The sequence below is a fragment of the Stenella coeruleoalba genome (genome assembly GCF_951394435.1).
Source record: "Stenella coeruleoalba genome assembly, chromosome: 5".
In the NCBI taxonomy this organism is placed as follows: domain Eukaryota; kingdom Metazoa; phylum Chordata; class Mammalia; order Artiodactyla; family Delphinidae; genus Stenella; species Stenella coeruleoalba.
In genome coordinates this window covers 117,454,914-117,469,813 of record NC_137150.1, presented here as the reverse complement: position 1 = coordinate 117,469,813, position 14,900 = coordinate 117,454,914, and the positions used below count along the sequence as shown (strand labels likewise).

General features: G+C 36.1%; 1 long non-coding RNA gene across 6 annotated transcripts in view; it reads right to left on the bottom strand.

Moving 5' to 3' along the window:
• LOC307186261 overlaps positions 1-14,900 on the bottom strand; it is a 572,345-nt gene that overhangs the window by 190,174 nt on the left and 367,271 nt on the right. For all 6 annotated transcript variants that reach the window (XR_013828291.1, XR_013828292.1, XR_013828293.1 and 3 more), the window contains one exon: positions 7,610-7,686. This is a non-coding gene — a long non-coding RNA (uncharacterized lncRNA). The remainder of the gene's footprint in view (positions 1-7,609; positions 7,687-14,900) is intronic.

The window sequence follows — 14,900 nt, the reverse complement described above, 5'->3', positions numbered from 1 at the left end:
ACACACACCACAGACAGAGTGTAGGCCATTTCAGAAGGTGAGAGAGAGCCTCGAAATATGGCATGGTTAATTTTTATGGGCTGGTAACTTCATAGGCTAAGTGGGAGGATTATTCCAATTATTTGGGGGAAGGGGCAAGGATTTCCAGGAATTGGGCCACTGCCCACTTTTTGACCTTTTAGGGTGGTCCTCAGAACTGTCATGGCGCTGGTGGGTGTGTCAATTAGCATGCTAATGTATTACAATGAGTGTATAATGAGGCTCAAGGTCCACTGGAAGCTGAATCTTCCGCCATTTTGGACCCAGTTGGTTCTAACCAGTCTTTGTCTTGTACGGTGGCTATATTATTCTTTCAAAGGTTGTGCCCTACCCCCATCCTTCCTGTTTCAGAATAAATACAAATTCACATACAGGAAGAAACTACATTCTGGAGAGTAGACAACATTTTTGAGTCATTTCATACTCTCATTAAGAGACTTGAGAATAATATGATAAATGAATAATTTAACACTCAATTTTAAGTGATTTTCTTATTTGGAACATTTGTTCCTTTATAATGGTTTAAGTATATGTTTGTCATCTGGTTTATTCCTATGTTTGAAGTTTTTGTGGGTTGAATTGTGTCCACCACAAAGCTAAGTCCAGGTCATAACCCCAGGTACCTGTGAATGTGAACTTATTTTGAAATAGGGTCATTGCAGAAGTAATTAGTTAAGATCATCACACTGTAGTAAGGGGGGTCTTTAATCCAGTGTGACGAGTGGCCTTATAAGGAGAGGAGAGGAGACTTATGACAGACACATAGAGGGATGACAGCCATATAAAGAATCAAATTTACAAGGACAACACCATTGTGCAGTGCAGGTAGATTGGAGTGATGCCTCTACAAACTAAGAACCACCAAAGATTTCTGGCAACTACCAGAAGCAGAACAGAAAAGCTTGCAACAGAGCATTCAGAGGGAGAGGTCCTGCTAACACCTTGATTTCGAACTTCTAGCCTCCAGAACTGTGAGAGAATAAATTTCTGTTGTTTAAAGCCACCCAGATTGTGGTACTTTGTCATGACAGCGCTAGGAAATTAATACAAGTTTCTTTAACTTGAATGCAATCTTTCCCACTTTATTTTCTAAAGAACCTGCTTTGGGTTCATGGAAACTTAACTTCTTAAATGTTTACATTAGTACAATTTTTCTGTCATCTAAAACAATGTAGTCATGGTAATAAAAACAATTTGATATCCTAACACTTATATACATATATATTGATACATATATATGTATTCTAATAATAACTTTTTGTTAAAACTTGAAGAGAGACAAATTTATTGAAATGGAATGTAGGTCTCTCAGGAAAAAGGCATTGATGGCAAACAGACTTGCACTTTCATCTGGCCAGACCTCTCACCACAGTATTTCCCACAGCATGACACAGATTGCATTTCAAATTTATAACCTTCAGAAGAAGCCTGAAATGCTCAAAAGTGGGAACGAAAAGCCTGTTTCAGTTCTGATATATCTAGTCTACACTTCACAAGGCCCATGTGAAACATGACATATGAAATGCTAACGAGGATTTAGGGTTAAAATCTCAAGTCTGCTAAAAACATGATTAATGTTACATTAGCCTCTTGGAGCAAAGGTCTAAAATATAATACATTTTAGTTTATAAGCAAAACCAGTGGGACATAAAACTCAACAGACATGCAGGTATAAACTCATAACCTTCAGCTGTCCTCTCAGAGAAGGTGGTACCTCTAAATCTCACAAGTAATATCACTGTGATTAAATGTAATGAGAGCAGATATCAAGAATGTGTACTGCCACTAGGGACCTTAGCCAAAGTGCAAAGTATGCTGTTTGTCTTGGGAAACTTCTCACCTCTTGGTAAACTCTCTTAATCAGCCCTCAGGCATCCAGGGCCCTCAAGCTGCCCTCTGGCTGCCCCAGGCTCTCCTCACCCGCTGAATACCCGCATCCCCTCCTCCTGGAGCAGCAGCCTGTGTTTCAAAATCAAGCTTCCTGTCAGTTCCACTTTTCAATCAAAACCCCATTTTCCTCAGGCTGGCTGATTTTGGCAGGCTCTAAGCAAAATCCTAATCTGATAATCTGATTAAATTAATTCGAAGTAAGTTGTAAATGGCTAATAGCCTAAAGTTCCGAGAGAAGCTGAGTTCTTGACAGTCTAATTTGTGGAATATACAAAGGAGATGTATTAAACTGGAAACCTTCTGAGTACCTTTTGTTTATACTCAAATTTCTTCCATTGCTTGCCCTCCTTCCTCTCTCCCTCCCTCCCTTCTTTCCTTTCTTCCTTCCTTCCTTCCCTCTCTCTCTCCCTCCTTCCTACATTTCCTTCCTTTCATTCTTTCTCTTTCCTCTCTCCTTTCCTCCCTCCCCGCCCCCACACTCCTTTCTCCCTCTCTCTCATTACTGGCTCAGTAATGTGGCTCCCTTTTTGTATAGTTACTTATCCATAAATTGGCATCCAAATAGGGATTAACCTAAGGCAATCACTGTCTTTCCCAAGGCAAATTCAACTTCCTCATTCACCAATGCTGGCAATTTTTATACTCTTAATATTCTCTTCTGCTGATGACTTTTTAAAAAATCTATAATTAGAAAAATACTTATTGAACTAAGATTTAAGTCTATATTTTCCACTTTAGTAATCTGTCACCTATTTAAGATGTGTATAGTGCATTTGGAAGAATCACAATGAGCTACATTTATTATCATTATCATTATTATTATTATTACTAAAATACGTAACCTGTCATAAACAGCTGCTATTTATCAGAATGTCTTTACTTACTTATATTTGCAATAGGACATCAATGCAAAGCACATCCATATATATCATAAATACTATTACTAATTATTCATTTAAAATATTCATTAATAAGGAATACCATGGTTTATGTTTTTCTCTAAACTAATTTATATTTATTTCATGCTTTTCTGTATCAGATGCTATGCTAAGTACTTTGCATATAATAATTCATTTAATTTTCAAAACAATATTATGGATTGGATATTTTTATATATTTGCTTTTAACAGAAGCAGAAAACTAAGGTATGGGGTGTTTAGGAACTTTCCCAGGATAACATAGTAGGTAAACTGTATTTAAAACCACTGTATTACTACCATCTACTCCTCCAGGAATATATATATATATATATATATATATATATATATATATATATAAAATGCATGTTCCTTATACCAAAAAGGAAGTTATATATGAATATTGTTACTATTTTAAGCTCAGTCCCCAATGGAAGGTAAGTATAGGACCAATAAGTGGGATTTAGACCATGTTGAAATCTTGCCTTGCATGGAAAACAAATCAATTTCTGAGAGTTTTTTAGCTTAACCTGAATGAAGGCTGGTGAATGAGACACTGTAGCCAGGAGGAGCAATAAGAAGTAGTGTTAGTTCGAGATCACTTCCTCTAAGGGGTGATCCAGAGTCATGGTAGGGACATTCAGGTCAGGCTTTGGCAAATTTATGAATGACAGCTTTGGTGGTGAAATGGTGAACTAACTACATACAGATTGATGGGAAGTAATGTCTCAGGAATCCGAACCAGCAGGTCAAAGAATAAATGAGTCACTCTAACCACGGTGAAATAGGAAGAGAAAAATACAACATAGATTCGTACCAGAATAAAGCTTTATATAATCTAAGAATATAGCACAAACCCAATCTTACTTCATTCATTTCTGTTGAAAAAATTGTTTGGGACTTTCCAATTAACACTACTAAATGGAATGCCACCAAATAGCAAGCCATGCAAAAGAAACATTTGAACAATTGTTCAGTAAATATCATACCTGACTTTTAAATTATAAAAGTAATACTTTCTTGAGGTTAAAAATATCTAGTAATATAGAAGTACGAAAAGCATAAAATAAGATGGCTTTCCTTCTTTTATCATTCTGTTCCCCGATATAACTACTAACCTGTGTGTGTTTTCAAGACATTTTCACTGCATGAACCAATGTACGCTGACTTGTCTTGTTTTTGTAAAACAAATGGACTAAAATTATAGTTTGTATATATGTATATGTGCTATAACATGATTGATATAGGTTTTTTTTTCTGTGAGAAAAGAGGTTTTAGCATACATATTATGCTATAACTTGATTGATTTCACTTTTTTCCCCAAAATACATTACGGAAAACTTTCCAAGTCAGAACTTCCCATCAATCTGTATGTAGTTAGTTCACCATTTCACCACCAAAGCTGTCATTCATAGTCCTACCATATATTTTTTAAAGTTACTTGTTTTTCCATAGTATGGTGTCTCATAAGTCATTTAAATATTCCATAATTTGTTGTCCCTTTCTCAAGTTAGGTTTTCACACATTAATATATATTACCTTAGGTATTTAGGGGCCTAAGTTCCAACTCATTACCACTTTTGTTTAATTTTCCTAGAAATTCAAGCTTATAGCTATGTCTAGTATGTTTAATCATGGGAATACTGTATATTTTTTTCCCTATTATCTGGAAGAAATAAGATATTGAGGACTTGGAAAAGATGCTATATCCAATTACTTCTCATACATTTCACGCTGTATATTTTGGGGGGTAAGAAAGTAGATCTGAAGCCAAATGGCTGAGTTTAAAATACCCTGTAGACCATAGTTAAGTATGTATAAGTTTAATAAACTCAAGTTTCCTGTTACTCTAGCCAATAGTTTATATTCAAGAAATATTAACTGACCATCTTAAAAGTAAATCCTGAATGTTGGGATAGGTGGTTAGGCAAAGCTTCCTCCAAGGATTCTAAGGAAAACTTGCTGAAGGAGTCAGTGTGATTGGGGTCATCCAGGCAACAGCAGATATATTTTCATCCTCTTTTGCTTATCCCCTTTGGCACTAAAGAGACCCCTGTGTACAGAGAAATTTTGCAGCTGGGCAGAAGAGACAAGCCTCTGGCTGAGAAATAACACCATAACTCAGAGCAACTTTTGGCTTTCTACGTTGATCTTATCAAATTTCAACTTTTTCTTCTGGAAACATGATTCACTAAGAGAAGAAAAAACACTTCTGGTGCAATGACTAAAGTGAATAGGCTTCAGATATCTTCTAGGTGGGAAACACACTCACTATCAAATGGAGACATGGGCTGACATGGGAAGCCTTCTCAGGCTCATCAGAAGCCAGGATAATCTCTCCCTTCCCCTACCAAAAAAATTACCAAAATATCTGGACTATTCCTCTACAACTTGTATATCTTTCGGAAAAGATAAAATTAGTTATCATTTGGTATAGCCACAGGCTGAGAACCTGTTAATAGAGCTTAGTGAAAATAAAATAGGCTGCTGGAATACCAGAGAATTAATATCTTCATGAGTGTAAATGGAAGTGGGAGGCAATGTCCGCGTTAGCAGGGATAGATATATGATGCAGGAAACGGAGAAAATACTTTTTAGAGTTTCCAGCTAAGATAAAGAAAAATTATGACCAGGTCAGAAATAGTTTTCCTACTTATAACTGTGAGCAAAAACAAACAAATGAAACAAACAAAACCAGAACAAAACCCTGGAGGCGATAATGATTGATATTCATATAACAGGGTCCAATACCGGAAGAATATCTAAAAATAATAGATGACTTTTAAAAATATACATTTAGTCATAGAATAACTAAAAGTCTATGCAAGGGTTTGTAAAGTGAGTATAAAAGGAATATGAATGGAGTTGTATATTTTTCCTATTTGCAAGAATAACTATTCAAATTTGGTTCAAATTTTAGAGAATGACAAAAGGGAAAGTACCAACAAAACTCTTGAATAGTTTTTATTCCTCTAAAAACATTTATAATTAAAAAGGAGTTACGAGGGTGCAAATTTTACAGCCAACACCACCTGGAATATTAATAAAAATATAGAGAGAAAAACTCCACACTTCCTTCAAATTTTTTATTTTAATCACATCTGTTCTAAATTAATATAACTATGCTGGATAAAAACTTTTTATGTCATCAAGATCCTTTAAAATTGATAAAACCCATTGGTCATCTCCATAGAAAAAAGAATATACTATACACAATACACTGCATATAATTTCAGAGGGATTACTGATAATCTTATATAAAGCTTACTTTCTGATTCCAATTTAAGAAGTTCTAGTCTAAAAGAATGGCCCTAACTAAATAAAGTAGGATCTACTAATGGTTTCTGAAAATCGACTAGCAGGAAAAATCTAGTTCATGCCACCATGTCACCATAAACTTGCAACATTTTCTTGGGCACTGGATGGCGTGGGGATGGACAGAGTACAATGCCAGCAGCATGTCTCTACTTGTGCTCCAAAAATGACTCTGGAACTCTCTTCCTTTATCTTTCCTTTGTTCTTTCAACCCTCTATAACAGGGGACCCCAACCCCTGGGCCACGGACTGCTACCGGTCCATGGCCTGTTAAGAAACGGGCCACACAGCAGGAAGTGAGCAGCGGGCTAGCAAGGAAGCTTCATCTGTATTTACAGCCGCTCCCCATCTCTCACATTACTGCCTGAGCTCCGCCTCCTGTCAGATCAGCAGCGGCATTAGATTCTCATAGGAACTTGAATGCTACTGTGAACTGCACATGCAAGGAATCTAGGTTGTGTGCTCCTTATGAGAATCTAATGCCTGATGATCTGAGGTGGAGCTGGGGCAGTGATGCTAGTGCTGGGGAGCAGCTGCAAATACAGGTTATCATTAGCAGAGAGGTTTGACTGCACAGAGACCATAACAAATCAATTGCTTGCAGACTTATATCAAAACCCTATCAGTGAGTGACAAGTGACAATTAAGTTGCATCTTATGGAGTAGACTGGACATAAGCAACACACTTCAGGTGTCACTGTCTCCCATCACCCCCAGATGGGACCATCTAGCTGCAAGAAAACAAGCTCAGAGCTCCCACTGATTCTGCATTATGATGAGTTATATAATTATTTCATTATATATTACAATGTAATAATAATATAAATAAAGTGCACAATTAATGTAATGCACTTGAATCATCCCCAAACCATCTCCCCCCACCCCCGGTCCATGGAAAAATTGTCTTCCACAAAACCGGTCCCTGGTGCCAAAAAGGTTGGAGACTACTGCTCTATAATTCATCCCCTGAGAAGCCCTAGAGAGGGTCTTCTGAATAGGATGAGAAGAGAAAATAACTCTTATCCATTACAGAAAACACAGCAAGAAAAGAGAACAAGCCAAAACACTAGAGATTCTTATAAACTCAGTAAAACTAACTTGCTTTTGTAAACTAATAAAAAAGCCCTTTAAGCATCAAGAAATATTTATTTAGCTGTTGCATATCACTGTTGAATAATCTGAATAACTTAAGTATAACCAAATTTCAAGAAATTGAAAAGTTAAAGTTTCCCACCATGGTTGATAGCCAAGTGTCTGTTACACCAATTTATCAAAATAAGCTTATAAGAGTGGACAAAGTTTGATTCAACTGTGGTCATATTTCACAACTGTTTGCAACAGTGACTACCATAAGTATGTATTTATATGTATGCAACTAACAAATGAAAACTAAACAATGGAGCATTAGATTAGATGAGGCTGAAATAGTCTATCTGCAAGTCGCTTACCATATTCTGTATTTCATTTCTTCTGTCTTCAAATCTTGACATCAAGAGTTCTTTGTCTCAGAAGCAGCAACAAACTCCTGAAAAGTAGTTTATGTTATAAAGATTATACTTACGCATATCCACACAAATATTTACCCAAATAATTATCAGTTTTAAGAACTATTTTCAATATTTATTGAGGTCCAGAAACAATCAACAAATTAGTATATTGTCTCTAAGAACACTTGATTTTTATTGAATGCTGTCAAGAGACCAAAATGTGCAGATTCACCTTTGAAAAGTGTTAAATTTGCATTTATTCTTTTGTCCCTAGGCTAACAGCTGGGTGGTGGTGGTGTTTTTTAAAGTACCTATTTGAGGTGCTAAGAGGTCCTAATTAGATAAATTAAACACAGCATTAAGTTTCAGAAGTGGTGTCAGAACAGATACTTTTTGATCTGTAGATCACTAAGGGAGCAACAGTAAATTGCAAGTAATGTGATTGTGTTTCCCACCTCAGCACACTGGGTTTGCTAAAAACAGTTTTAATTTAGTAACTGCCCAAGATATTTCTCTGAGTGACTGAGATGGAGTGTATTATTTTCTAGGGAGTCCCAGCTGCTTTCATTCTAATTATTCCTGTCCCTATTATGGATGAATGAATGAAAAAGAAATACCAATGGCCTCTGTGTTACAGTGTGACATTGTCATACCTGGGAGGAGCATGCTGTTAACAAAATAAAACATGCTGGCTAAACAAAATAAAACAAACAACCATAATGACAACAACAACCAGGAGTGATTCACTTCAAGTCAGTTCAACAAATCAGTATGTAAGTAAGGCACTGGGCTAGCTTATGAGGACCACTGACATCACTTGAAGTATTTATACTCCAGTGAAGAAAGCAATGCCGACATGTCTACAACTAATGATAAAACATGAAACAATAGGCCGGCCTCACCTTCTGAGATGGCCCATGCTCTGTCTGTGGAGTGTGTTTCTCTCTAAATAAATCCACTTCTTACCTATCACTTTGTCTCTCACTGAATTCCTTCTGCCATGAGACATCAAGAACCTGAGCTTCATTAAGTCCTGAAACCAGATACTGAAACCCCTGCCATGTGGAAGAAGTTAACTATATGCTGCCCACAAGCACGTAGACCCCAGACCTATAGGAACCAGAAGGTTGATGATGCTGACTCCCACTTACCTCACCACCAACCAATCAGAAGAAAGTCCACGAGCTGATCACATCCTCCTCTTTGAACCATTACTATAATACTCCTCACTACCCTTTCCAGGTCGGGACACTCAGTTTTGAGAGCATTAGCTCTCTGTGGCCCCCTTTGCTTGGCAAAGCAATAAAGCTATTCTTTTCAACTTCTCCCCCCAAAAAAAAAAAAAAAAAAAACATGAAACAATAAAGTAACTATAAACACGAGAATCAAATTATTTTTGAATTGATTATGGTAGGCATCACTGAAGTAGAATTTGAACTGTACCTAAAAGAAAAATAAGCATGTACAAACATGGAAAGAGAGAAGGAGAGCCATCCAGATTAAGAATACTGTGGGTTAGGAGGCAGAGGACAAAGTGTGATGGAAGAGACTAATGAGTGGGTTTAACCTCAGCCCAAGTCTAGGAATAGGTGTAGGAGACATAAGAAGTTCATGTTAAAGGAGGAATCAATGATTTTTGTTTGAGAGCTAATTGAGTTTGAAGTATCTATGGGAAATTCTGATCTAAAGTTCAGGATGGATATCCAAATTAGAGGCAAAGACTGAGTCACCTGCATAAAGGTGATAACTAAAGCTTTGGGAGCATTTGAGCTAACCCAGAGCATATGCAGAGCATGGTTAACAATAAACCTATGGAACACCTATATGTAAACACAAGTAAGAAGATAAGAATAAGAAGAAACATTCTGGGAAGCAGCAGGAGAACCAAGAGAGAATGTATCTAAGATATCACGAGAAGGTAAGCATTTCATGAAAGAAGAGAGTAGCCAACATTGTTAAAGGATGCACACAAGTAGCAGGTTTCACTTTTAGAAAGTCATCTGCACTCTTTAAAGGAGCAGTTTCAGTGAAGTGGTGTGGAGGGAAACCAGACTTCCAACTGGTTAGAGTAAATTGATCAATGCAGGAAATGGTCAAAATGAGTGCAGAAGCTATCGAAAAAGCAGGGTGGGAAAGTTTTCCAGAGAGTAAGCAACATTAGAAAAGGAGGAGGCACAGACATAAAAAAATCTTTAGCAATATCAGTTTAAAATAGTACATTTCAAATGTGGCTTCTCTGTGATATTCACTGAAGAGGTGCATCTATCAAGCCTAAGATTTTCCAGCCTGGGCAATGAGTAGATCACTTCAACCAATGAAATCTCAGTATATTGAGTTGTCCAGTACTACCTACCTACTGATTACTAAGAAAGAAAACATATACTGAGGGTGATTTAAAAAAAAAAAAAACTTTCATATTTAAAAATATTTTTAATAAAAGATGCATATTCATGTCAACAGAGACTTACAGAGCTCAGGAACAAACTCATTATAAATGTTTCAAAGGAATTATACGGGACAAAACACCTGCAAAGAAGAAAAATAAGACCTTTGCTGCCTTCTTTAAAAAACTCTAAAATAGCCACTCTTACCACATGGAAAATAAGGCTATATGATTCAACAAAACATTTGGAGAAACAAATGTTTTCCACCCAAACAATCCTCACAAATATTCCTAAGACTGCGAATACATTTCTCAAAGATATAATCACTGCTTACACATCAGATAACCTGAAATTGCCATCCTATAAAATAACTGGCACACATGCTCTTTGTAAGTATCAAGATCATGATGTCATGATGCGCAAAGAAAGGCTAAGGAGACGCCAGATTGGAAGAGACCAAGGTGATTTGAAGATTGGATCCTAAACCAAAAAAATGGACCTTAGTGAAACAACTAAAGAAACATGACTAGGTCTATAGAGCAGGTAATAGAATTGTTTCAGTGTTAACTTTCTGGTTTCAATAATTGTATCCTTGCTATGTAAGATGTTAACATTTGGGGAAGTTGGTTGAAAATTACAAGGGAATTTTTGTAGTATTTTTCAAACTCTTTTATAAGTCTGAAATTATTTAAATGTAAAAAGTTAAAAAAGAACAATTTCTAACTATGAAAAGAAATGGGTGAAGAACAACATCCAGTGGGAATAAGAGACCAAAATTTGACTATGTAGCTGTATGTATCATACCTCTTTTGAATTTTTTTAAAAAACTTCAACCAGCTGTAAAGTGTGCAGAATTAAGTGACTATAATAAAATATAGCAAAACGCCTGGGTCCTAAAGAAAGAAATTCCTTGTTCACACTGGAGTAACCTGTACATTTCAGTAGAAGACTAATAAATAGAAACGCAGAGTGTGATTTTCAATCGGAGTTTTCATGTGACTTTCCTAATGTAAAAAAGATGATCAAGGCCAATTTTGAAGTTGCCATGCCACCCAATTTTGAGTATCTACTCTGTGCAAGACACTATCATAGGTAAAACATGGTCTCTGACTACTAAAAGTGCCTCATCAATGTTGGTGGACTATTACACATTTCTCAGTATTTCATAGAATGTGTTATAACAAAGAGGCAAGCAAAGTCCTGTTGAGACATAGGAAAAAAGGAATAATTTGGATAACCTCACAGAGGCTTGGACAAATAGTTGTCCATCAAGGAGAAGATGAGGAAAGGTAACAGGGAGGCAAGTTAGTTTGAAGGCAGCAGAGAATTCTGATGGGTAGTGATTGAGGCATAAAGGAGAGAGGCATTTTGTAGAAAAGAAAAAGCCTAAGCAAAGTCATGGGATAGAAAATGACAAGATTGTTTTGATTCTCTAATTCAAGTGAGAGGGCAAGGAGCTCCAGAGTTGGAAGTTCACTGAGTGATAGGATGTGAACAAGTCAGTTAGGGCTTAGAGAGCCTTAGAGCTCCCAGAAAATTATGTGTTGTGTAAACACTAACCCATCTCGCATTTAAGAACAGTTCCATTAAATGTTGCTCAATACACTTCTTTCCCTAAATTCAGCGTATTTTCATAGAACCCGAAATATGAAATATGCATTTTAGTTGCCCACTCCAAAGCGGTACTGGCAAATTCCGAAGATGCTGGATCTTAAAATATGTTGAGTGTATTGTTTTCTAAGTAGTCAATCACTATCCACTGCCCACTTCTAAAAGATCAATAATTCAGATTGCCCAACAGGTTCCTAGGCCAGTATTAAACTGTTCACTGAGTTTTACAAAACTGAAAACCTCTTTGTTAATTGGATATGGATTTCATTCTAGCAGCAACTGCTAAGATATTTTAACTGTATTTGCTCTGTGAAACACTAGTCCCAGAATATGTTAATTGGTCTGATATGAAAACGTGTTCCCTCAGCCAATAAGTTTGGTAAACATTGGATTAAGGAAGGTTAATCAGATTTTTTTGGCTACAGGAGTTATCAGAACCTTGAAAATGCTAATGAGAAATATGGCATTTAAGAGGAGAGAGTTAAGATGCATTGTTACACAAATCCCAATAGAAATCTAGTGATACAAGTGTTCTACATTTGAAAACTGCACCAGATGCATCTCTGCTTCACCTAATTTTAAGCCTATCACACACTTGATGGAATGGCTTAATGAAATGTCTATGAGGAAAGAGGAGCTTTTCCAAAACAGCTTCATTTCTGATCCCTGTAGTTACTGTAATGTCAACTTTTAAAATTAATATCGTCTATTGGAAAATTTTCTTTCCTTGGGAAAATGTCTCTTCTTTTAAAATAGAAATTAGTGGGGAGAAAAACAATCATGAACAGATATGTCCTTTCTTGTCACCTTCTGTGGGGGAAAGCTATTTTGTTAATGGGAAATCTGAATTTTATTGCTCTTATAATATGGTTAAATCATTTGAAATGGTCACTTAAATGATGTTGTGGTCACGTAAGTGATGATGTTAACACTAAAACAAAAGAAACACTGCAAGAGAAAGTCAGGAACACAAACCACTAGATAAATTTCAAAGAAAATAAAATACAAGACATCTAGTAGCAGTTTGGAAATATTTATGTACTGTGAAAATAAATAAATTTCATTTAAAGTGGAGCTTGGAAGTCCTGGGAGGAGCTCTCATGCATATCACTCACCCCAGCTTGCAGATCCCAGCAGGAAGAAAGATTTCCTGACCCAGCAATAGCAAGCTTCCCCCACATGCAGCCAATGAAGAACTGCCACAGCCCTCCCCAATTTCCTTTTTTCCTCTATAAAAGCAAGCCCCTCTCCTCTGTTCTCCAGACATGCCTATGGTTCACCATATGTTGCTTGTCCTGAATTGCAGTGCTCTCCTTTTCCCAAATAAACTTATTTTGCCGGTAAAATAATGGCCCACTTTATTTTAAGATCAACATTACCTCACAGATCTCTAGGCCCTACTACAAGGCAGCCATAACACGTTACATCCATACAATATAATTATATAACATCAATACTTTGGAACTGTTTAGTAATTTCGGGTAGTTGGATCTTAAAAAGAGTGGAGATTTCTATGCACATCGTATTACAGTTCTGTAGCTTGACAAGTGGAAGCATGTTAATGTCCAGCATTAGGGTCTCGATCAGCAGAAATGATACTCGACCAAAAACAATATGTCATTTCACAATGTCAGTGTATAGTCATCAGATTGTTTATTTGAGAACTAAGTATTTTGTGGTTGTAGCAGTGATTGAGGTTAAAGCCACTTATATCTGCCATTATATTTCTTAATCAGACATATGTTAATTAAGGGGTATTTTGCCCTTTAATTAGGCTGCTTACATAATCATAATTATTTTTGGTTTATAGTCACATTAATTAACAAAAAGTAAGATTATCTTTTCTCAAGTGTTTGATCAGAATTGCCAAACATATGACAGACACTATACACCCTTCAAAAAAAAAAAAAGCATAATGTATATTTTAATATAATTTTTTGTTTGGGGGATTTACTAGTGTCAAAAAAAAAGTAACCTTTTTCTATAATCAAGTCCTCCCATACAGATTATAATTTACTTAATTGGGACAGCCTCCTCTATTTAGAAAGCAAAATGTTTTAGAATTATCTGAGTCTTGAGGTAAATACTGGATTTGATTGTTCTTGCTTCTACTAAGAATGCATCTAAGGTCATTCCAACTCTCTCCAGGTTGCTATTACACATTTTTTTTTCCTCACCATTTTAGTTAATCTTCACTCTCTAGGATACCAAGCAAACTCATGTGGAAGAAATATTATTTGTCATAGTATCTAGAAAAAGCTTTCAGTAAAAGTTTGACCGTCAGAATGGAATAATACTTTATTTCAAAATCCTGGAATTCTTAGATAAATATAAGATAATGTTATTTAGAATACAGAAACAACAGTTCTGTTAAAGCAAAGTGAGGCCTTCTTTCTTCTCAGAGCAACGAGTGTTTGTTTCTTGCTTCCTACTCCTTAACTTGAAAGATAAGTACAAACCTTCGGTGGGCAGCCACCACTAGTGAAGGATCAGCCTTCTGTTCCTCTTGCCTGGATCTCCTCCCTGATACACACTACTAGCACCTCACATTTTTCCAAGATTTTACTCAAGAGTTAGTGCCTTAGTAAGGCCCCTCACTGGCTACCCTGCCTACAATTTTTATCCCATCTCTGACATTTCTGTACTGCCCCTACTTTCTTGCTTTATTTTTTCCTCTTTATTATTTTCCATTATTTAACACACTGTGTGATTTACCTGCTTATATTGTTCACTACCCACTTCCTTCGTTAAAATGTAGACTCCACGATGCCAGGGAGTTTCATCTTTTTCTTTTAGTTCTGTATTGCCAGCTCCCAGTAAAGTACCTGGCACATAATAGGTGCTCAATAAATTAAATGAATGAAACACCACCATCATAAAAAAAATCTCTTCTGTGAACACAGATAATTCTGCCATTGGGTGCGCTTTGTCAAATAATTATCTTCTCAAAAGCCTTTAATGGTTCAATAACAATGATTAAATGCTGATATAGCAGATGATAGAATATTAGGCAATTAATAAAACATAATAAAATATGTAATGTGATGAGCAAATGCTCATGTAACATGTAAAATACAAAAACAAAATACCTTGAAAAAAACAATAATAAAGTGAGTCAGCACTTGGGCTGTCTATAGTACAGTGAGTGACATGTGATTATATTAGAACCCTAAAGGCATTTTGATTTTTTTTACTAGGAGTAAAAATCCCTACAGTAATTAAAGTACATGAAACATGATGCATTTTTCCAACAAATG